The sequence below is a fragment of the Apodemus sylvaticus genome, chromosome 3 (genome assembly GCF_947179515.1).
Source record: "Apodemus sylvaticus chromosome 3, mApoSyl1.1, whole genome shotgun sequence".
NCBI classification, from domain to species: Eukaryota; Metazoa; Chordata; class Mammalia; order Rodentia; family Muridae; genus Apodemus; species Apodemus sylvaticus.
In genome coordinates, this window is record NC_067474.1 from 71,044,191 (window position 1) to 71,067,549 (window position 23,359).

General features: G+C 45.1%; 1 pseudogene; it reads right to left on the minus strand.

The window, feature by feature from the left end:
- Positions 1-16,075: 16,075 nt before the first annotated feature.
- LOC127679922 (60S ribosomal protein L10-like) lies at positions 16,076-16,718 on the minus strand (annotated as a pseudogene).
- Between the last annotated feature and the right edge of the window lie 6,641 nt (positions 16,719-23,359).

Consider the following 23,359-nt stretch of genomic DNA (forward strand, 5'->3'; position numbering starts at 1 on the left):
CCTGAACTACTAAACCATCTTTCCATCCTAAAGAGAAGCTGGAGGGATAGGCTTTGACGTGGGTGCTGGAAATCAAACTTTTTTTATGATTGATTGATTGATTGATTGATTGATTATCTGTAAGTACACTGTAGGTGTCTTCAGATACACCAGAAGATGGCATCAGATGGTTGTGAGCCACCCTGTGGTTGCTGGGATTTGAACTCAGGACCTTCAGAACAGCAATCAGTGCTCTTAACCACTGAGCCATTTCTTCAGCCCCAAATCAAACTTTTGACATTTAGTCATGAGGTTTTGCCTTTAACAGCTGAGCTATGGCCCAGTCCTGTAATACACTTGTACAACTGAGTTATGTGGTACAATTTCACCTCCAGAGAACATAGACAAGTGTCAGCAACTACACAAGGTTGTTTAATCACTACTACTATCTAACCTAGATCCAGAATGTTTCAGCATTGCCCCCACCCTGCCCCTAAAACAACCCCCCCATATATTCATTAGCAGTCACTGCCCACTCCCTTCTTCCCAGACCCCAGAACCACTAACCTACTTTCCATCTCTACAGGCGTTTCTTAGAATTGCATTTAAGTGGAACCGAGATTACACTTACTGTGGCTACTTTGGAAAGAGTAGTTATGTACCTTGTGGAGTGGAGGTGGGCTGTGGAGAATTCAGTTTCCATGCAAGCTGAGGAGAAAGGCAGAGTGAAGGCATATTTGTAAAACCTCTTAGAAAAATATAGAGTCAAGCTAAGCCCAAAATTCTGATAGTCACCCACTAGGAAGGACTTCCCAGCCTAGCTTTTGAGGCGGACATACAAATACTCATTGGTGTTACTGAGCATGCTCACACTTTGTACAGACAACCTTGGGTGATGGTGCCCACAGCTCTGTATCGGGCACTGACAAAGGACAGAGACAAACGAGTGCTCTCGGACTGAGCAGCCCGCTTGGTGTCACGTGGTCACCGAGCGGCAGTAGACTGGGTCCCACTTAGCACTGTTCCAGAGTCCATGCTCATGTCTCCGAACTTCAGGGATAACCTGGGGAACATCCTCCTGCTGTTTTTGTGTGTGCATGCGTTTGTGTGCGTGTTTGTGTATGTGCCTCTGCATGTACTGTGGGAGCATGCGTGCGTGCAGGCATGTGGAGGCCACAATCTTGGGTGTTACTTCCCAGATGCTATCCACTTTATTTGTTTATTTATTTATTTATTCATTCATTTATTCATTCATTCATTCATTCATTTATTTTTGCGACAAAGCCTCTCACTGGCTTGGGACTCCCGAGGTAGGTTATGCTCTCTTGGCATCGCCAGTGGCAGGGTCACAAGTGTGTCACTATGATTCTGGTGATTAGACTCAGGTCCTTGCACTTAGAAGGGAAACACGTTACTAACAGTGGAGGGATCCAATCTCCCTAGTGCACATCCTAGTGAATAAGTATCTAAGAGAGAACTGCAATACTCTACTGCCTGTGACCACTGAGACCAAAATGCTGGTAGTTGGGGTGATCATCTGAGAAGACTCTTGTTTTCTGGGCACAGCACAGCTGCACCTCAGAGCTCTTAAAGGCTGAATATATCACTGAGCAGAAATTTCTTTTCTACCCGAGCCTTGCTTGAGGGGAACAAGGACACCCAGTGTCTCCTTCTGCTTCAGAAAAGGGAAGGGCCTTGTCCCCAAGCAAGAGAAAGAACATGTTTTATCTGAAACTTCAAGAATGATGTCTTTCCAAGCCTCCATGGGGGAAACCAGACACCCTGGGCAGCCTCCACTTTCCCCACTGAGTGGGAGGCTGTCTCCGGGGTATGCTGCTTTGTGTGTGAGGCACCAGGGGATATGTTATTTGTGTATCACGTGCACATGGCAGGTGGCATCTTGTATCTGTGGAGCACTTCACTGTATAGCTCAAAACGAGCTGCGTAAGAATGTACGTGGAAAAAGAAAAGGCAAGACTTTAAAAGAAATTAAGGGCTGGGCAGTGGTGGCCCATACCTTTAATCCCAGCACTTGAGGCAGAGGCAGGCGGGTTTCTGAGTTCAAGGCCAGCCTGGTCTACAGAGTGAACTCCAGGACAGCCAGGGCTACACAGAGAAACCCTGTCTCTAAAAAACAAACAGAAAAGAAAAAGAAATTAAAGAACTTTTCTTGGAAGAATGCATAAGGCAAAATGGTAATGCAGCCTATCGATGACTAGAAAGTTTGAAAAGTGACCTTGTAGGGCTAGAGAGATGGTTCAGTGGTTAAGCGTATTGGTTGCTCTTCCAGAGGTCAAGCGTGAGATTCCCAGCACCATCTTGGTACACATCTGTCACATCCATTTGATTCCAATCCAGTGTCTTTGGCCTTCTGAGCACCACAAGAACATTGTGCAGGCAAAACACCCACATGCATAAAGTAAAAATGGAGGAAAAAATTGTTAAGTGACATCATTTGTTTTAATCAAGGGGAAGAGCCCAAAGGAGAGAATGTTTTGGCACAGCCACGATCCTGATACTGAGTGGCTAAGGTAGAAACCAGTCTAGACTAATCAAACCCTGTCTTTAAAAGGATAGAAACTTTCTGTGGGAACAGCACATAGCAGAGCATTTGTAGCATGCCATTTGACTAGATAGAAAAGCCCCTGAATGAATAGATAGACTCTGTGGGTAAAGTCCAGGTGTAAGTGTGTGGTGGGAGAGATGCCAGTTCTGGGATTGTGACTGCAGAAGGGCTGGAGGTGTTGGTCCTGTAGGAAATGGATCTTCAACAAGGGCTGTGACAATTCTTTAGAGTATGCTTGTAGGGTCCTGGGGACTTTCCACAGGCCTTTTTAGATGATTTTTAAGGTCAAAAGCATTTTCATGACACAGTGCGTTAGTGTGTTGAGACTGCTCTAGCCTGGGTGGCTTCTCACAATATAGACTTACTTCTTAGACTTCTAGATGCTGGGAATTCTGGGGAAGCCATTTTCTGGTTCATGGATGGCTTGTGCTTGATGTATCCTCAGGCAAAGGAAGGGGAAGGGCGTTTTCTGAGGCCTCTTTTCCTGCCCTTTCAATAAGTGTGCTAATTCCATTGGTGAAGGCCCTGCCCTCATCATCAGATGACTCTGCCAAGGCAATGACTCTTAATCATCACATCAGAGATTCAATTTGCAATATCTGAATTCTGAGGGGACACAAATACTTAATCTGTAGCAAACACTAGGGCATGACTTGGCTTTTTGATGAAATGGACACGCCCACCAATGGCATAAGAACAGCGTTGTATCATCCTGGAGAACTCTAGTACAGATCAAGGTTGTGGCTCCACACTGTACACTTCACTCATGCCTCTTGTACATGAAGTCAGTGTATGAAGAGAGAAACTGGCTTCACTCAGTGGTTACCTTAAGGGGCACTGGAGAGATGGCTTGCTGTATTGAGAGTACACACTGGGGAGCTGGGCAGTGGTGGCGCACGCCTTTAATCCCAGCACTTGGGAGGCAGAGGCAGGTGGATTTCTGAGTTCGAGGCCAGCCTGGTCTACAGAGTGAGTTCCAGGACAGCCAGGGCTACACAGAGAAACCCTGTCTCAAAAAAAACCAAAAAAACCAAAAAAAAAAAAGAGTACACACTGGGGCTGCTGGAGAGATGGCACAGCAGTTAAGAGCACTGACTGCTCTTCCAAAGGTCCTGAGTTCAAATCCAAGAAACCACATGGTGGCTCAGAACCATCCATAATGAAATCTGATACCCTCTTCTGGTGTGTCTGAAGACAGCTACAGTGTTCTAAGATATAATAAATAAATAAATCTTTAGGCTGCAAGCAGAGGTCCTGAATTCAAATTCCCAACAACCACATGATGGCTCACAAACATCAGTGAAGCTACAGTGTACTCATATACATAAAATAAATAAATAAATAATAAATATTAAAAAAAGAGTACACACTGCCCTCACAAAGGACTCAAGTTCAGTTCCCAGCCCTCACACTGGACAGCTCACCACTGCCTGGACCTCAGCTCTAGGGAATCCGACAATCTCTTTTGACTCTACGGGCATCTGAAAATACACACACACACACACACACACACACACACTATCTTAAGGTGAGAGCTGCTCTTGTGGAACCCATTTCCGTTTGAAGGATCGGCTGACAGGCCAACTGTGGTTGCTCAGATGAGGGAATTGGCAGATATTTTTCTTAAGAAAAATGAGCCCGCTGTTCCAAGGAAAACAACTAACAATATTTGTTACCAGCGATCGAACTCATGTTTTCATACATGAGTGCAAATCTTGGGAATTTCTTTCCTGCCCCAGCTAGCTTGCCGATGGCAATGCTGAAGTCCTCACAGACCTTCCTGATGAGCATGGACAGGGGATGAACAAATGGGATTTTTGATGCTGTGTGATCAATCAAGTGACATAACATTTGGAGGAGCTGCTGAGCTGGGGACGAGAATTATCTACACGATCTGCCCATCTTGTTATAGCTTCATTCCATTCTCTTTGTTTTTCTACACTTTCAAATTTAAAAATGTTTACTTGATGCAAAGTTGCTATTATGAACTGGGTTGTGGATCCTTCTAAAGTCACATGTGGTAATACTAACCCATACTAGATCAGAAAGTGACTGTAGTTGGAGATAGGCAAGTGTGATAAGTAGCTCTGGGTAGAGGTGGGGTTTTTTGGTGTGTGTGTTTTTTGTTTTGTTTTGTTTTTTAATCCTAGACACAGCTAGAGTCATCTTGGAAGAGAGAACTTCAATGGAAAAAACATACCACCATACCACCATCAGATCTTTTGTAGAGTTGGGCAGTGGTGGCACAAGCCTTTAATCCCAGCACTTGAGAGGCAGAGGCAGAGGCAGAGGCAGAGGCAGAGGCAGAGGCAGAGGCAGAGGCAGAGGCAGAGGCAGAGGCAGAGGCAGAGGCAGAGGCAGAGGCAGAGGCAGAGGCAGAGGCAGAGGCAGAGGCAGAGGCAGGCAGATTTCTGAGTTCAAGGCCAGTCTGGTCTACAGAGTTAGTTCCAGGACAGCCAGGGCTACACAGAGAAACACTGTCTTGGGGGAAAAATCATTTGTGGAAATGTCTGCAGGGCTGCCTCTGTCTCTCCTTTTTTCGTTCTTTCCTTCCTTTCTTTTTTGAGACAAGGTTTGACTGTGTAGCTGTGGCTGCACTGGACCTTGATAAGGACCCAGGCTGGACTGGAACTTAGAGAGATCCATCTCTGCTTCCCAAGAGCTGGGATTAAAGGAGTGTGCCACCAAGTCTGTGGGGCATTTTCTTGATTAGTGAAATGGGAGGGTCCAGATCACTGTGGGTGGTGTCATCTCCGGGTACATCCTGGATTGTATACTGAAGCAAGCTGAGTAAGTCTCAGAGAGTAAGCCAGTAAGCGCTGTTTCCATGGTTTCTGCCTCAGTCGGTGCTTGCTTAAGTTCCTGCCCTGGCTCCCATCAAGGATGGACTGAAGCTGTGAGAGGAAATGAACTCTTCCTCTAAGCTGTTTTTGGTCACTATCTTATTATAGCAATAGAAAGCAAACTGAGACAGTGAGGAGGTTAGAGGGAAACTGTGATCAGACATAACTAGTATCTATCCTGCTAGGGGCTGAGAATTTGAGAAATAATCCATTATGAAAACCAAGGTTGAGCCAGTTAAAGAATCCTTATTCAGAGACTGATATCTCAGGTAGATAGCTGGGTTCAGGATCGAAACTTCATCAGTGGGGTAGGGGTGGGACAGAGCAACCTTTTAAATCAAAAACACCCCCATAAATAAGGTGGGGTAGGGGCAAGAGTAGAGGCAACCAGTCAGATGCATGCATATTTTGTTTGTTTCCTGCCATTTTCATACCTGGCACCTTGATGGGTACCAGTCAAGTACCTTGGATGGCTTTCCTGATAACTTGGCCTGGATGGAGACCAGCCAATCAGAGCCTCTTTAGCAGCTACTGGATTTCGGTTCTGGCCATATGCTAACCATAGGGTGAGATGTTGTGGTCTAAGTTCCTAGGGGCACCTGGGGCCAGAAGCTAGCCCAAGGAATTAGGTTGTTTCTTAGAATTTAGTACAAAATGGAGACTGTATACAAGATGGAATCTCTGTAGCTAAGGAGGCCCCCAACCATCCTATAGCGAGCAGAAGGGCATGTGCATGTTGGAAAAGGCCACGCAGGGACAGAGTGGGACATCAACCGTCTGCAGGTGATGGTGAAAGAGCTCAGAAGAAACGGGCCTTGCTCACACTTTCAGCTCAGACTTTAAGCCTGCAGAAAACTGAGAAAATGAGTTTCAGTTATTTAAACTTCCTGGGTTATGACATGTTGTCTGGTCATGTCCCTGGAGTTGTTTATCTTCTAAGGAGACTAGATTCTTGGAACTGAAGTTCTCTCTCTCTCTCTCTCTCTCTCTCTCTCTGTATGTGTGTGTGTTAGTGTGTTAGTGATCAACAAACTGGACTCCATCTTAGAATCAGTAGCCATTTTATTACAAGGTCAAAATAAGTTTGTTTCTGTTTACTGTAAAACTTGAGTTTAACCAATTCTTGTCTCATTTTCTGGAATTTCCATACCCTATATCCCGACCTTCACCCTGAGAAGATAAGACATTTTGCCAAGTTCCTATAAAACCAAATTTCCCCTGGAAATCTCCAGCTCTTGTAAACCCCAAAGTCTTGGAGTTTGGGGGCTATAAAAACCCCACATCTCCTTTGTTTGGAGCTGAACTCTCAAATCCCAAACTTAGGGAGAGTCAGTCACTGAACCAGCTGTATTGTGCACATATAATGAGATATTTGGGTCAATGGGTCTTCACTCTCCTTCAGTGTGATTAACAGCACCAGTCTACAGTGTGCCTAGACTCTAATAACTTCCTCTCCTGCTCCCCAGCCATGCTGGCATACCTACAAACCCTTTTTTCCAAGCTAGTATCACGGACACTTCAGGTTCAGAAGAGAAGAAATTTGATTGTGAAGTCTCTGTGTGGTAAATGTGTAAACTTTTTTCTTTAATTCTTGAAATTATAATTGAATTACAACATTTCTCTCTTCCTTTCCTCCTTCCAAACCTTTCTGTATACCTCTCCCATTCTCCTTTGGATTTGTGGCCTCTTTTTTTCACTGATTGTTATTGTATGCATATGCATATACATGCATATATTTCCAACTATAACCTGCTCAGTCCAGATAATGCTAACAGGAGGACCTTTCATGTAAAATAAAGGAGAGCCAGATGTAGTGGCACATACCTAAAATTCTAATATTTAGGAACCCAAGGCAAGAAGAGCAGGGGGGTTGAGGTCAGTCTCTGCTACATTATGAGGTGCTGTTTCAAACAAAACACAAAAACAAAAACCAAGAGAAAAGAGGCACGGATTCACCTGTGTAAATGAGATGCAGTTTTACCTCCTAAGATGTGGGGAGCATCAAGCCAGTAGGAAAAGCATACTTTTGTCTTGTCACCTAACGTATACGTTTAGAAGGGTGTTAGGTTTTTCTGGTTTCAGGTCTTGCTAGCTTTCTAGTATTGAGGCAGGCAGGCAGCTCTGCTATTGTCAGGCATTTGTGGTTGGCCAGGCACGTTTGGTAGGAGAGATCAAAGGCCAGCTTAGACCTGCTGCAGTGGTTTCAACACCACCCCCCCAAAAAAGAAAGAAAAACCAAAACCAAAGCAACAACAACAACAAAACGTTCCAGGCATGTATGGGTATTTGAGTGCTTGTTCGCCAGGCGGTGGTGCTGTTTGGGAGGTTTAGGAGGTGCAGCCTTGCTGGAGGAAGCAAGATTGAGGGTGGACTTTGAATGTTGAAAGCCTGAAGCCACTTCCGGTGCGCTCACTTCTTGTGCTTGTGTTTGACGATGTAATTGCTCAGCTTTGGGGCCCCACTGTCACATCTGCTGTTTGTTGGCATGCTTTCCCACCTTGATGGACTCTTATCTCTGGAGTCACGAGCTGTAAACTCTTCCACAAGTTGCTTTTGATCATGATGTTTTATCTCAGCAACAGAAAGGTAATTAATACACCTGTATTGGGTGTCCCACAAGCTGAATACCTGCCATCTGTCCTTGAGCCGACTTCTCAAGGAGCAAAACCCCCTATTCATCGTATAATGCATGATGGATCGTATGCATGCTTAAGACTATGGGATGCACAGCTCAGCCACACACAGCTTATGTGAAGTTATAAGTAAGAGTATACCTGTCAATCAGGTTAAGGACCCATCCCGTCCTTGCCCTTGGGCACTAGGTCCTCTCCTCTGCCCAGGCTCACAAGAAGTTTGCCAGTCATGTGTTTCCTTGAGCCTTCTCCATTCTGTGGAGTGTACTGTATGTGTTTACTCTCACTTTTAAACAAATTACATTTTCATTACTGTTTTTCTGTGTTTTGTTAGACTGTCCATGAAACAGGGTCTGGGCATTGAATACCAGAGAACCTTGAGAATTGAACCCTGAGACTTGCCTTAGAAACAGAATGGTCTGAGTGGTGGGTGGAGAAAGTCTGCAGTACTGCTGAAGAACCCACTCTCCCTCACCTTCTTACTGGGAACCAAGGCCGACTTCCTGCTCTGCCATCGACTGAGGGATGAAGAACACGTACCATCCTCTTCAGCCCACCAATGCTATAATGTATCATCCTGGGAAGGGACTGGCTACCTCCTTTCAGCCTTGTTCTTCATTCTGGGCACATAGCAAAGCTCTCTTTAGCAGGCTACGTTACAGGAAGCACATGGGATTACTGCTGTTATTATTTTGGCTACAACTGTGTAGTGCTGGCTAAATCAACCCTTCCATGTTGGACCCTCTATGCTCTTTTCTCCCGCTCCATATGGGCAGATAAGCATGGGCTAGTAGACACTGCAAACTTAAGGGACAGCTTCCACTTAGTGGGGGCATCATAAGCTCCTATTGTGCTAAGGGACTGAGATATTTGGGGTTTTCCTTTTACAATAACTGTATTACCCACACTAACACTTATTCCCATTTTACAGGTGAAAAAGTTGAGTCTAGGAGTATTTAATTTACCCAAAGTCTCACAATGAACATATTCTCTATAAATGTGAATTGCTTGTGTTTTGTTGAAATTGAAAGGACAAGAGTGTCAGTGAGAAGTGGAGTGTGTGCGCCTGTGTGCACATATGCATGCATACATGCATGCATGCATGCGCGCGCACGTGTGTGTGTGTGTACATGTGTGTGTGTGTGTGTGTGGTGCTGCCATCCCATTAGTATTTCTGGGCTCTATGGACCCTGAGATACTCTGCACTTTAAGCAGGGACTGAGCAACGTCAACCCAGGTATCACTTTGCACTCTAGACAAGAGCAGAAGACTTTGTTTCTGTGCCTTGCTGAGCAGTGGCCTGGCCAGGGTCTGGAATGCTTTATCTGAGCAGAGTACTGCTGAGTTGCCGATAAATAAGCCCCAGCTCTTTTGTGAGATCTAGAGGGATAGCCAAGGATGGTGCTGACCAGTGAGAGCCCGTAACTGGCTGCCAGCCTTTCCCAGGGCTATCCAGTGTCAGGAGTCTGGCAGCAACTGGAGGGAAAACAATCTCAGGGCATGTCCCCGTCCACCTAGCCATTGGAACTTGTGCTAGAGCCCAACAGAGGAGGAGCCACCCTCTCTGGCCCTCTCCTGTTCTTTGTAGTTGAGGTCTAAGGCTGGGTCACTTGTCTCTTGTAACTATACCCAAGTGAGCATTTGTGAAGCCTGGGCAGTGATGGAGACAGTGACAGGCTGGTTTCTGCCTCTCTGGGCCCATCATTCTGCTACTAGAAAGGCAGTGACTCCTGGGGCAGACACATTCCTCGTAGGCTTTATAAAACCAAGGCCCGGGAGATATTGAGAGATGAAGGCCACATAATTTGTTGAGTACATTTGAGCCCTATTACATCCTCTAATTCTCTTATCATTGCAGGATTGAGTTCTAAAGTGTACAGAGCCATATTGGGGCAGTCATGCACAAGGTTTGAATTTGACATTGGTCAAGGACAATCCCTTTGACATATGTCAAGGACATAAAAGGGAAGTAGGTTAAAGCAGGAATTTTTATCCTAGGGTGGAGAAGCTCAGTGAAGGTTAAGCTCATTGTTCCTCCAGATCTAGGAATTCCTGAATTAAGCAGGTGACCCACCCAGCCGCCGAACAGTCCAGTCGAGACAAGGACCTCCTAGAGAAGCTAGACAACTTCCACCGGAACTCAGCCCAGAGTCTGGGGGGCGGGGGGAAGGGTTTGCCCAAATTGTTAAAAGGTCTGACCGACATTAAAATTTTGGCCTTGATCAGTGAAACATTGTCCTAGCCCTTCTTTCTTTTCGCCCCTTCCTCATCTATCCCTTAGCTTCTGTTCCAGCAACCTAGTTCGTAATAGCTGCAGGCAGCTATGGAATACAACACTAAAGTGTAGAAACATGGAGACACTAAGGCTGTGATGCAAGAAGCCTATTGGGTAGTGCCTTGAAAACAGCTGGTTGTGGAGCCAAAGAGACAGGATTGGGCAGGAGAGGCTATGTTGTCAGCTAGTGGTCCCAGACACTTTTGACCCCACTTTTGAGGCCGTATAGTCCTTCAACATGTTCTTAATTAAAGAAACACATGAGACTTTTTGTCTCTGTAGAGACTAGTCATTGCCTATTGGGCAAGGGGAGTTTCCAAGATGGGGCTGTGTTATGAGTGATGTTGGGGGTCAGGGATGGGGGTAGGGGTGATGGTGGGGTCCTACATCATGGATGGAAAACCCTGTTGTCATCATATCCCTTTTAGTCATGCTGACATTTGAGGTTAGGGAAACTTGAGCAATAACTATACGCGAAGGAAAGAGAACAATTCAGAACACAACACCCCTCATCCCCCATTACACACACTCTCCTTCCTTGTGGATTCTGGGGATTAAACTTAGATGCCAGGCTAAGTGGCAAGCATCTTTATGCACTGGGCTACCTCACTGGTCCCACAGACATTATCTTGATAGTTTCTGAAACTTGAGAGAGGTCAGCCCCTCTCTGCGCAGAAGCATCTGAGCAGCTGGGAAGCCTGTGCAGAGCACTCTTCTGGCTTATCCCCACGTTCATTGTCTTCGAGCTCTTCCTTCCTTCCTTCCTTCCTTCCTTCCTTCCTTCCTTCCTTCCTTCCTTCCTTCCTTCCTTCCTTCCTTCCTTCCTTCCCTCCCTTCCCTCCCTCCCTCCCTCCCTCCCTTCCCTCCCTCCCTCCCTTCCTTCCTTCCTTCCTTCCTTCCCTCCCTCCCTTCCCTCCCTCCCTTCCCTCCCTCCCTTCCCTCCCTCCCTTCCTTCCCTCCCTTCCCTCCCTCCCTTCCTTCCCTCCCTCCCTTCCTCCCTCCCTCCCTCCCTCCCTCCCTCCTTCCTTCCTTCCTTCCTTCCTTCCTTCCTTCCTTCCTTCCTCCCTCCCTCCCTCCCCCCCTTTCTTTCTTTGCATTTTACGAGTAATTTGTTGGAAACTGATCATTGTGCAAATGGAATCCTGACCCATAGAGATGCAAATGGGTTTTGCCCAGTGGAGATACTGTGGCTTGGAGACTGGCTGCTCTGCATTTATTTATGAGTTCATTGTAGCATTCCAGATGACTCTGATAGGCATGTTCTCGAGGTGCTCTTTGGAGCTGGCCATAACATCTTACTGCTTCTCTCATTAACGAGTTAAATAAATCTCTAGCACATGCTCATGGGCAGGTAGGAATGGATTAAGGTGAGTTCTCTCCCAGTTTAGTTAATTTTAAACCAGAGGAAGTCGAATATCGAACATTGCCTCGAAGGCTCACTGAGATGAGAGGGGTGGGTGGGGTGGAGGAAAGGTAGGTGGGGTGGGGGAGGGGTGGGGTTCCTGCTGGGAGGACTGATAGAGGGACTTAGTTCAGCTTCTACTCTGCAATCCCAAGCCAACCAACCACAGAATTTCCGGTTCCAATAGGGAACATCTACCTAAGATTTAATCAGAACCAGTACAGTGTGGGTTGAACTGCGTTAACTTCAAAAGACATTGAAATCTTGTTTTTGTTTTTGTTTATGTTTTGGTTTTTTGAGGCAGGGTTTCTCTGTGTAGCTCCGGTTGTCCTGGAACTCACTCTGTAGACCAGGCTGGCCTCGAACTCAGCAATCTGCCTGCCTCTGCCTCCCAAGTGCTGGGATTAAAGGCGTGCGCCACCACCGCCTGGCTGACACTGAAATCTTAACTCCCATTCCCTGGGACCGTAACCTTAGAAATACAATCTTTGGAGATGAAAAAGTCAAGATGAGGTCTTTAAAGTAAGCCTTAAACCAAGATAATTGTGCTTTCATGAAGGGGGCGTTTGCATGTGTATATATGGAGATAAATGTAAGGATGAAGACAGAGATGGGGTGCTGCATATGCAAGCCAAGAGAGACCATCAGGGGCAGGGAGGCGGGCACGGGACAGATCTCCTTCACTGGGCTCAGAAGGAGCAATGAACCTCTAGCTCCCCAAGCTATGAAAGAATACATTTCTGCTGTTTAAACCACACAGTCCATGCTAGGAGGTGACACAAGGCACCCAACAGCTCTAAGAAGCACATACCACTGAGTTTTGGCTGGTGATTCTTTGTTTGCCTCAAAGAGTATAATTAGGGCTACGGAGTGTTACGGGACACAGCCACTACTCAAGTCGGGAGGCTCTTCATCTTCTACGCTGTGGAACTCTCCAGGAAAATATAAAATCCAAAATAGCATGCCTAGTTGCTGCCTGACATTGTGTAATTACAACCTTCTGTTGGTTGTAGTTAAAAGAGACCCTCACTGAGCCTTCACAAGAGGGGCAGACCGTAGCTTGAATGGCACCTGGTTACTGTGTCCTCGATTCCCTGATCAGAGCCCTCAGACACTGCCTTAATTAAACCCCTGTCCCTGCCACGGGGCATCTGACAGGTTCCCATAGTTATTAGGAAGGTTTCCAAATAGGGCTGGCTTTCCTGTGCCTCTGTGGATTCTCATGCCAGGCAGGGGTGGTTTCGGTTGTTGTGAGATCTGAGCTCTTCACAGCAAACATTGGGAAAAAAAGATGGATTAATTTTAAACATTATTTTTGCGAATCTTTGGCTGGTCCAATTTTTAAAGCAAGAACATGACTACAAAAGAAAACCCAGGAGGACTGGGGGGGTGGGGTTGACTCCTGGGCGGAGTCACTGCTTGCAGATCTGGGGGTGATGGAGTAGGGGAGTGTGCAGAATCAGTCTTGTGAGTCCTTCTAGCCCAGCAATTGTCTGTTGGCCAGGTCTCTCTGCTGATGTATTTGATGCCTCTCTGATGCTCTGGGGGTGCCGCCATCCCTTAGCCTGGGTACACACTGGACTCTGGTAGAAAGATCTGATCAGAGGCTCTCCTGCAGCAACTCAAGTAGAACGATGGGGAGGCCAGCCCAGTGGAGCAGGATCAGAGAATCAGGATCCTGTCTCTCATGTTCCAGGCTTGCTGCTGTACATTTGACCTTCAGGGTGTATTTTTGCCTGTTGTTCATTCCTGAACTTCCCTCTCTTTTAAGCTGAGAGATGCCACTCCATCCTTGGGATTCAGCATGAGGTAACCCTCGAAACAAAACAAACTCAGTCCCAACTTGCACTGTATGGTCTAACACATTAACATTCAGCTGGAGGTGTGTGGAGGCACTCCTGGGAACTCCGGGGTATGCCTTACAGGTCGTTCATTCGTCCTTCCTGCCACCTCTAATCTTCTGCCTGGAAGCTTACATCCAGGCTTGGGAGGGACGTCTTGCTCTCTTTGCCTCTGGGACCCCATAGGACAACGCCTCTGCCCATCTGCTACTGTGCACACCACGGCGGGATGCTGAGGTCTATGGAAAGGTGTCAGTGTCCCCCATGGCTCCTGCAGTTGCCAGCTGGTAAGATGACTGCCTAATGTCACCAGGGCAACTGCCTGGCAATGTTCTGGGCAGCCCTGCTGAGGAGGTTCCTTTTTAGTCTATGCTAGACTTTGTCTTTGCACAGATTGCAGTTTAGGCTTAACTTACCAAGAAAACGTGGTCTGAGATGGCACAGCCACAGTTAGTTGACAGTGGCAGGTTTGAATTAGGGCCTGGAGCTCTGGCTATGTAATCCTGTGACATGGATGACAGCAATGGCTCCTTTGTGGCGCTGTCTCCACCAGAGTGCCCGCTCTTCTCATCACAAAAGAGATAGTATACAAGGTGTCTGCTTTTCATGGCGCAAAGCTGAAACCATTACTTGTGCCCTTCTGACACGCAGACTAAATGGTGAACTGGTGCCAGTTGCCTTATGGCTGTTGAATAAATATTTATAAAACAAATCAAAATGAAACAGCATGCAGGACGTTGGATGGGCCAGTTGTATTTTCAGAACAGAAACCTCCCCTGACATTTTTCCTGTTACCTGGGAAGAAGATTCTGGAACAGGTAGGTGTATCTACAGGTGAGCCTTGCAGAAAGCAGTGATTCAGACTGGACAAGCTGAAATTGTACAAAAAGAATCCACTTGATCAAGCAGGTCAGGTGCTTTCGGGAGTAGTTGGAGAATGACTCCAAATGAGATTTTCTCTTTTGTAAGAAGAAATTTCTGGTCCTGGCTGAGCTAATTATTATGTTTCAACTATCAAAAAAGTCACTTGAGAATGTGGAGATTGCCCAGGCCTGTAGCTTTCACAGTCTTTAAGAGGAAATGGAGCCTGTCTGAGAGAGAGGGCCCAGTGTCTAACCATCTTGCCTGGCCCTCTGAACCGCTAGTTGGATCTCTCCCAAACGGGCTGGGATGCTCCTGGCTTGGGATTATCACTGTGCTGCCAACACCTGCCAATCAAGATGCGACGAGGAGACAGGACCCGTGTTTGTTACTTTAACAGATGAATTATTATAATAACAATCTGTGTTTTCACAGAACTCACTGTGTGGAGAGCATTCCATGTGCTTCATCTCATTCAAAGTCATCACGACAGTAGTGTGAGGTTGACAGAACATGATGTCTTTACTTACCTTGGTAGATATAGAATTATTTGAGGATGTTTTGCATGTGTGTGAAGAGCTAGATGAGTACATGAGAAAAAAAAACCTCATGGTACAAGAAGATAAACAATAAAAAACACCTTTCTTAGCTCTGGTCCCTAGTTCTTTGTTCAAAACTTTTATGTATTCTCCTGTCCCAGGGTGGTTCTCAACTTTCCTAATGTGATGGCCCTTTGACACAGTTCCTCACGTAGTAGTGACCTACAACCATAACACTATCACTGTTACTTCATAACTGTAGTTTTGCTCCTGTTATGAATCATATTGTAAATATCTGATAAGTGACCCCTGTGAGGGTCATAACCACTGTGGAGGCCGAGACCCACAGGTTGAAAACAGCCGCCCCAGTTATTTTTCTCTGTACTCAAACTCATCTATAGAGATATGTGTGCACACAGATATGTAGCAAATAGTTATTTACACATATAAACACTACTCCAGTTATTTTAGTACCAGTGCCTTTGTACTTTTAAATCATTATTTGTTTTATGTGTATGGGTGTTTGGCCTGCATGTGCAAGCTGTACCCATGGAGGCCAGAAGGAGGCATCAGCTCCCCTGAGACTGGAGTTACAGATGGTTGTGAGTCTCCATGTGGGTGCTGGGAATTGACCCTTGGTCCTCTTGAAGAGCAGCCAGTGCTTTTAAACCGTTGACTCATCTGTCCACCCCCCCACCCCCATTCCAGACATTTGTATAGATACATTAAAGGTCAGGTTGCATGGAGTCCTTTCCCCCATTTTAGTGTGTGGCATTTTCTAGCTTCCATCTGGGGCCTCTGGAAACTTGCTTTAGTTCATGGGCAATTGAGTTTGGGACTCCACCCTCCCTTTCCCTTTCCTCTCTCCCTTCATCCCCCTTCACCCTTTCCATCTCTCTTCTCTCCATCCTGCCTTCCTCCTTCCCCCACAAAGAATATGAGACTTTGCTATTTATTTCTGAGCCCTCCAACTCTCAGGGCCAAGGTTCAGGTCCCACTCTTTGTAATCCACTGTGAGCATACCTGAGTTTGATTTCAAATTTACCTGTGTATTTTTTTTTTAAGTGGACTTGATGCAAGATTTATTATTGAACATGATTTTGTAGGTAGGGTATAGGAGAGCACTGTGGAAGCCTTCAGGAACACAGGGCTCTCCACTTGTCCAGAGGACCATGATTGGGGATGTATTTGACACCACAGCCTTCAGGAATGAGGCGTTTCTCAGCAACCATGTCTTTAAATTCATCTGCATTGAACTTGATGAAGCCCCACTTCTTTGAGATGTGGGTCTTCTGGTGGCCAGGGAACTTGAACTTGGCTCTTCACAGAGCCTCAATCACACGCTCCTTATTCTGCAACTTGGTGTGGATGGACATGATGACCTGGCCAATGTGAACCCTGGCCACTGTGCCCTGGGGCTTCCCAAAGGCACCTCGAATACCTGTCTGGAGCCTTTCAGCCTCAGCGCAGGACAACATTTTGTTGATAGGGATGACATGGAAAGGGTGGAGCCTCATTCGGATATGAAAGCCAGCCTTGCCACAACTCTTTACCACATTGGCACAAATATGGGCAGCCTCTTCTGCTTCAGAAGAGAGTTGTTCATAGTCATCTGACACCATGTGGCAAAGTGGGAATTCATCAACTTTCACTTTCTTCTGTCCCAGTCAAAGATGTGGATCTTAGCATCAGGGACACCATGGCAGATATGAGACTTTGGGTATGGCTTGTTCTTACAATACTGGTAACACCGGGCAGGACGGCGGCCCATGATGACAATAGGATTGTCGGTGGCACGCCAGAGGGAAAGAGCTCACCTGTGTATTTTTAAACACCTTATTTTAGGGGGAGGGTTGTGTATTGGATTTCTGCGTGCTTATTGCTGAGGTGGGAGTGGCAGTTTCTTCCATGACAGGCCGGGTACATTTCCCATGATGAACCAAAATACCACAGAAAAGTTATTTTAAGAAATAACTGTTATTTTGATAGAGTATCATGTTTCCTAGGCTAGTCTTGAACTCACTGTGGAGTCAAAAATGACCTTTGAGCTTTTGATCCTCCTGCCTCCACTCCTTGAATGCTGAGATTACAAGTATGTACTAACGTGTCTGGTTAGGTACTGATTGGGTTGAACCCAGGGCTTCATGCATTCAGGGCAAGTACATTGCTATCTAATCCATATCTGCAGCCTAGGAGAGATTAAGAGAGGTACAGAAAGGGAACCAGATGTTTTGTTGGTGCTGAAAATGTGGACTTTCTGCCTTCCACAGAGAACAGTTTGAATTGGTTTTACTTCCTTTGACCTCCACACATATGCCATAGCATACATGCATACATATAAAATACATATGAAATGCATACATAAATATATACATATACCCACACACCTACAAAAGGAGAAGATGGAAAAATGGTAATTTTATCATTCTTTCTGTAGGCAATATCTGGGATTCTTCTACCTTGCTCCCACAGACACATACCTGTTGTTTAGATACTAATGAAATATAGCTCGAAAGGGAAAAGGATGATGGGGTTCTTAATTTTTGCCTGTTATCAATTTTAAGAATAATGAGTTGGTATTTTGGAAATCTCTAAGACATTATTAGTACATTGTGTATGTGTGTGTAATGTGTGAGATGCATACGTATATGTGTGTGAGTACCTTTGTCCACATGCATGCAGAGGACAAGGAAGACCTTGTGTGCCCTCTGTCACCCAATCTTCTACCCTTGAGAAGGGTTTCTCATTGATCTTGGAGCTGTGGTGACATCCAGGAAGCCCCAGCAATCCTCGTGTCTTCCCCTCCCACAGATCTGGGAGTACAGGTGTGCAGGAGACCACACCTGACTTTTTTGTTGGTGCTGGGTTCTTAAATTCAGGTCCTCATGGTGGCACAATAACCATTCTTTCCCTCTGAGCCATCTCCTCGGCCTCGCCAATACAATCGAGTGGCACTCTCAATGCTATCACTTCCTCAACTTTTAAACTTTATTTTATATATTTTATTCTATTTTTATGTAGAAAGGTATTCTGATAATTTGTATGTCTATGTACCACATGTGTGCCTGGTGCATGTAGAGGGCAGAAGACAAGTTTAGAGACCAGAAGATTCATTTAGAGACCAGAAGCTGTATGTAGAAGCCAGAAGAGGGCATTGGATTCCCTGGAACTGGAGTTACAGAGATGTGGGCAGCCATGTGGGTGCTGGGAATTGAACCAGGGTCTTCTGGAAGAGCAGCCAGTGCTCCTAATCACTGAGCCATTTTTACAGGCCCCCTTTCCTTACATTTTGATAGAAATTCCCTGTGATGGCTTAATTTTTACCCATCATAACTTTTGTAATTAATCCTGCATGGGACAGCTCATATAGACAATATCCACAAGGATCGTGTGAATTGTTTGGACTTGAACTCTGGTCTATTGATACCTAGATACCAGTTTTGCTGCTAAGTAAACATGTGACCTTGATCCTATCATTTGACTTCTTAGACCATTACTTCCTCCTCTGGAAGACATGTTATAATCCTATTAACTCTGGGGACTACTGGAAGGGCTCAATTTGTTGTTAAGGTGTTCAGCAAGAGCATGCCAGGTAGTAAATGTTACAAAGTAACAATTCTCAAATTGCTTCTATGAAAATGTAACAGACTCACCCCATCTTCCTACCCAAGCAGAAACCCATGCTAAATGTGAGTACTTCCTATCAGTTACACCGGGTTTGCGTTGTTTGCCCGATCTTGGACCAGAATTCATCTGTAGCATCATTCATCAGATTTTAAATCTAAACATAACTCAGTCTCTCCCTATGATCACTGATGTTTCTTATTGCTGCAGTTATTTATTAGATGCAGCTATTTATTAGATGCATGTCTTTAACTTCCTAAGCCCGGGTGAATTTGGTGACTGAAGATGAACAGTATTCTCCTGACTTGATTTCCATCTTTGGCCTGTTCCATCCAGCATCATGGAATCTCTGATAAGACCCATGAGCCTCCTTTGCCTGGTTTTCTGGGTGGGTTTAGCCAGTGAGAAGTACAGACAGAGGAGTAAATAAATAAAGACAGTGGGCTTTATTTTTTAATTTTTAACAGACTTCCTTCCTTCCTTCCTTCCTTCCTTCCTGTATAAAAACCCTTATGTGGTAGCCACAGCTGGAGTCTAGTGCTCTGAACAGATACTCTGGTGTAGGTTTTCACAAGATCATCAGTGAATTCCTGATAAGGAGATGTGGTGAACACAGTCTCTTTCCAGAGTTGGGAGTCAGGTAACTGTAGGTCTTGGAGATGGCATCAGAGGTGGCCTTGGCCAAGTTGCCCAGGGTGGCAGTGCAGCCTGTGGTGTTTTTATTCCTTGAGCTTCCTTCCTGCCGATCAGTGTATTGCAGGTCTCTTCTGCAGGCTGTGTGCATTTCTTATCCAGTGTTCCCTCCGTGCCCTCTCTATTTTCTCACTACCCATGTCTGGAGTACGTAACAGTTTCTCCACAATGTAAGCTGCAGGCTTGATACTGTCTGACTTCTTTTTTCCTAAATCTTTCCTATATTTGCCACCTTCCTGGTGCTATGACAAGATGCTTGAGATATCCAGTTTACAAGAAATACTGGATTATTTTGGCTCACGCTTTCAGAGGTTTCCGTCCATGGCTGCTTGACCCCCTTGCTTTGGAACTATGGAGAGGCAGACGTTCATGGAGGAAGTATGACAGAGAAAGGCTGCTCACCTTATGATGGCCAGGAAGGAGAGAGCAGAGAGAAGACAATGATAGCTCCTTCAAGGGCATCTCTGCTTCCTCCACCCTAAAGGTGGCGCCACTTCCCTTTCAGATTCTAGCGATCCTCTCCACTTTGTAAGCAGCCCCTGTATTAAGCTCTACTACACAGCGCATGAGCTTAATCTGTGTTTTCCTGAGGGCCAAGTATAAAACTTTGTGTCACTAGAAGACCGGAAACAAACTGGATGCGGCGTGTGCTTGTAATCTCCATACTCAGGAGGCTGAAACAGGTGGATCTCTGTGAGTTCAAGGCCAAGCCGGTCTATATAGGAAGTTTCAGGCCAGCTATCACTATACACTATGACCTTGTCTTCCAAAAAGAAAAACAAAGAGGAGAAACTCAAAAGAATCTCATTAGGGATTAGTTTGTAAGTTATGCTGCATATAAATATACAATAACATAAATTTAAAATTTGAAAGACCGTTTAATGAAATATATTTAAAGGCCAATATTAATAGTTTAATACTATGTTATAATGCTTATCCAACTATATCAGGGTTGTTCAATTTCTTAGAATATGTACATGTCTCTGAATGGTAACGCAATGAAAAATGCTAGAAGCTGACATTAGTTCTCTATAGGATTATGGCCGAGTTTCATTTAATTCATGTTTTCTAAATTAAAAGACAAAAAGATTAAGTTTTATAAGAACAAAATCAGCATGTTCCATTATTTTTACATTATTTAAATAAGTTTTCTACTTATGGAAAACCCATGGATGTCAATCATGGGACTAACAAAATAATTACTTTAGGCTCCTGTCTATTTGCGTATTGCTATGGCGTCTGTAATTTAAGTTATTTGCTCACAGACCCGGGTGTGAATGCTAATATGTGAGTATGTGTATATTTGTTAAAACTCTCAAGGCGTTCTCAGTTGCTTTAGTCAACTAAGCATTTAGTCAGAGAGGCCACGGGCTGTTACTGCAGCCATCGGGTAGCCTGTTTGTCACCTCAAGAGACCCTTTTGTAGTGTTGGTGATTAAACACAGGGCTTTGTGTAGGTTAAGCAAGTTCTATACTACCAAGACACATCCCTATTCCATTAACAGAGACCCTAATAATTAGTCTGATGATTGGTTTTCATTGTTAAAGCTTATTAGTGTGATAGATACATTATTTATGTGTAACAGATATACTGTGGTTTGAATTTGACATGTGCCCCCACAAGTTCATGCTCTGGCTGCCCCGAAAGTCTCAGATTGTGGCTCTATTTTGAAGACTGTGGAGCAGGATCTCTCAACCTGGGTGTCACATATTATGGTTGGGGGTCACCACAACATGAGGAACTGTATTAAAGGGTTGCAACCTAAGGGTTGCAGCCTTAGGAAGGTTGAGAAACACTCTAGCTTTTGCTCAAGGTAGGTCCTGGATGGGAAAGTAGGTTACTAGGGATGGATCCTTGAAGGTTACTGTACTTCCAGTCTAGCATATCCTGGGTCCCATCTGCTTCCGCATGCGTAAGCTGCAGTTCCGTACTCCAGCTTCATGGACTAAGATCCTCTACTCTGCTTTCCCCACTGTGATGAAGTGGAAGCATCTGGGATGTTGAGCCAAAAGAAACATTTTGTCCTTGGAGTTGTTCTGTTAGGCATTTCCACCCAATGATGAGAAAGGGAACCAACTTAGCTCAGTGAAAGGAATGGCCTCATCTGATTTAAAAAGGTTTCCAGGGTGCCTTAGCTAGGGTTTTATTTCTGTGAAGAGACACCATAACCATGGTAACTCTTATAAAGGAAAACATTGAATTGGGGCTGTCTTACAGTTCAGAGGTTTAGTCCACCATCATCATGGCGGGAAGCATGGTGGTATTCAGGCAGACATGGTGCTGGAGAAGGAGCTGAGAGTTCTACATCTGGATCTGCAGGCAGCAGGAAAAGAATGCTCTACTGGGCGTGGCTTGAGTGTATGAGAGCTCAAAACCCACCCAGGTCAACATACTTCCTCCAGCAGGGCCACACCTCCTACTAGTGCCACTCCCTATGCATGTAAGGGTCTATTCTCATTCAAACTTCCAGACATGTTTAGATGGACTAAGACTGTAATGCTTTAGGGACACTTATCAAGTCCTAAAGCCACAGAGGGAGGCAAGAAGAGTTACATAAGGATCAAATCAGAATGTGCGATAAATACCCTTGGCTGATTTAGGGCGTGAGATGGTCACTGTAGCCTGGAGGTTAGCCTGCTACTGTCCATTGTACCCTGTGATGCTATGGAGTTTCTGGCCTTCATTTGTTACTAAGACTAGCATGCTTAGAGGCAGAGACCAAGAGTTGTGACTGGACAGAAACTTTCTAGATCATGACATGACTGGACAAAGAGAGTAGACCTTTCCGGGTCAGAGAATGCTAATGAAAAGAATTCTAGGAATGAAAGAGGAAAAATGACTTCCGTGGAGAACCTTGAGTATTTTCAGGAGATGCTACATGGTGGATAAGTCATCTATATTAACCAGAGTTCTCAAGAGGAATATAACCGATGGAATGAATGTCTAGTACAGGAGATTTCTTAGATTCGCTTACATAATAGGGCCAGGCTAGCTTAACAAGGGCCACTGCATGCTGGAGAATCTGTGAACCCTGTGAATCTGATCAATTTACAAAATACTTCATTAGTTCCAGTCCATCTCTGAAGGCTAAGAAGATTTTCTTGAGAGCTGTTCAATTCACATTGGAAGGTCCCAGGAAGCTGGGTTCCAATATCAGCCTTAGATAGCAGCAGCAACAACAGAATGGATGTACTCATCATCATGAGACAAAGGCAGGCAGGCAAATGCTGCTGCTTTCCCCTTGTATTAGCAACTCCACAGGAAATTGCCCCTAGAAGAGAGATTAATCCTTCCCGGAAAAGCCCTTCAGACCTACCAAGGAACATGTCTTTTGCCTGATTCCAGATCCAGTAAAATTGTCAGTGAGGGTTAAGAGGCACCCAATCATAGGCCTTAGTGCCTGCTGAGATAAGAGAAAATGGACATCAGTAACTGGGCAGGCTGAGCTGGCCTGAGATTTCTCAGTGTGGTCTGTTGTCTCTCAGTCGTCAAAATAAACATGGACAATGAAATCATACTCAAGTAATCTCTTTACTCAAATTCCATCATTTTTCCCCCTGAAGCTATCAAGGCAGCTGAATAGTGCAGTCTATATTTGAAGACCCATCTACTAGGCCATTTTATCCTGGCTTAGCTTTCAGGCATATATCTATCTAAAAATCATCATGTGAGCAGCTTTTTGAACAAGCATAACTGGACTTTTCAACACCATTGTCCCTTTAAATGCCCCTGTTGGCAGGTCCCTGGAGGCTCCCGAAGCGTTTGTGGTCAGCCTTAGATACCAACACATAGCCTGATGTTCCAAGTAGTAAGGGAGGTCTGGTAGAGTAGGAAAATATCAGTCTTTCAGCCACTTAAGTTTCTGTTAGCACTCTGTGGACCAGTGTCAGACAGGAGACCAGAGCTGAGGAAAAGAACCAATGTTGAGTTCTTTAATCCTTCCTGGTTTTCCCAGTTCTCTGCTCTGTTTGATCTGTTTCTCTAGGGTTAGGCTACAACCCAAAGGCATGTAAGAGGGTAGAGGAAATACCTCCCTAATTGCTTACAGTTGTAATTACATCGGTGAACTCTGGTGGCATCAGAACACATGCTTATTTCTCCT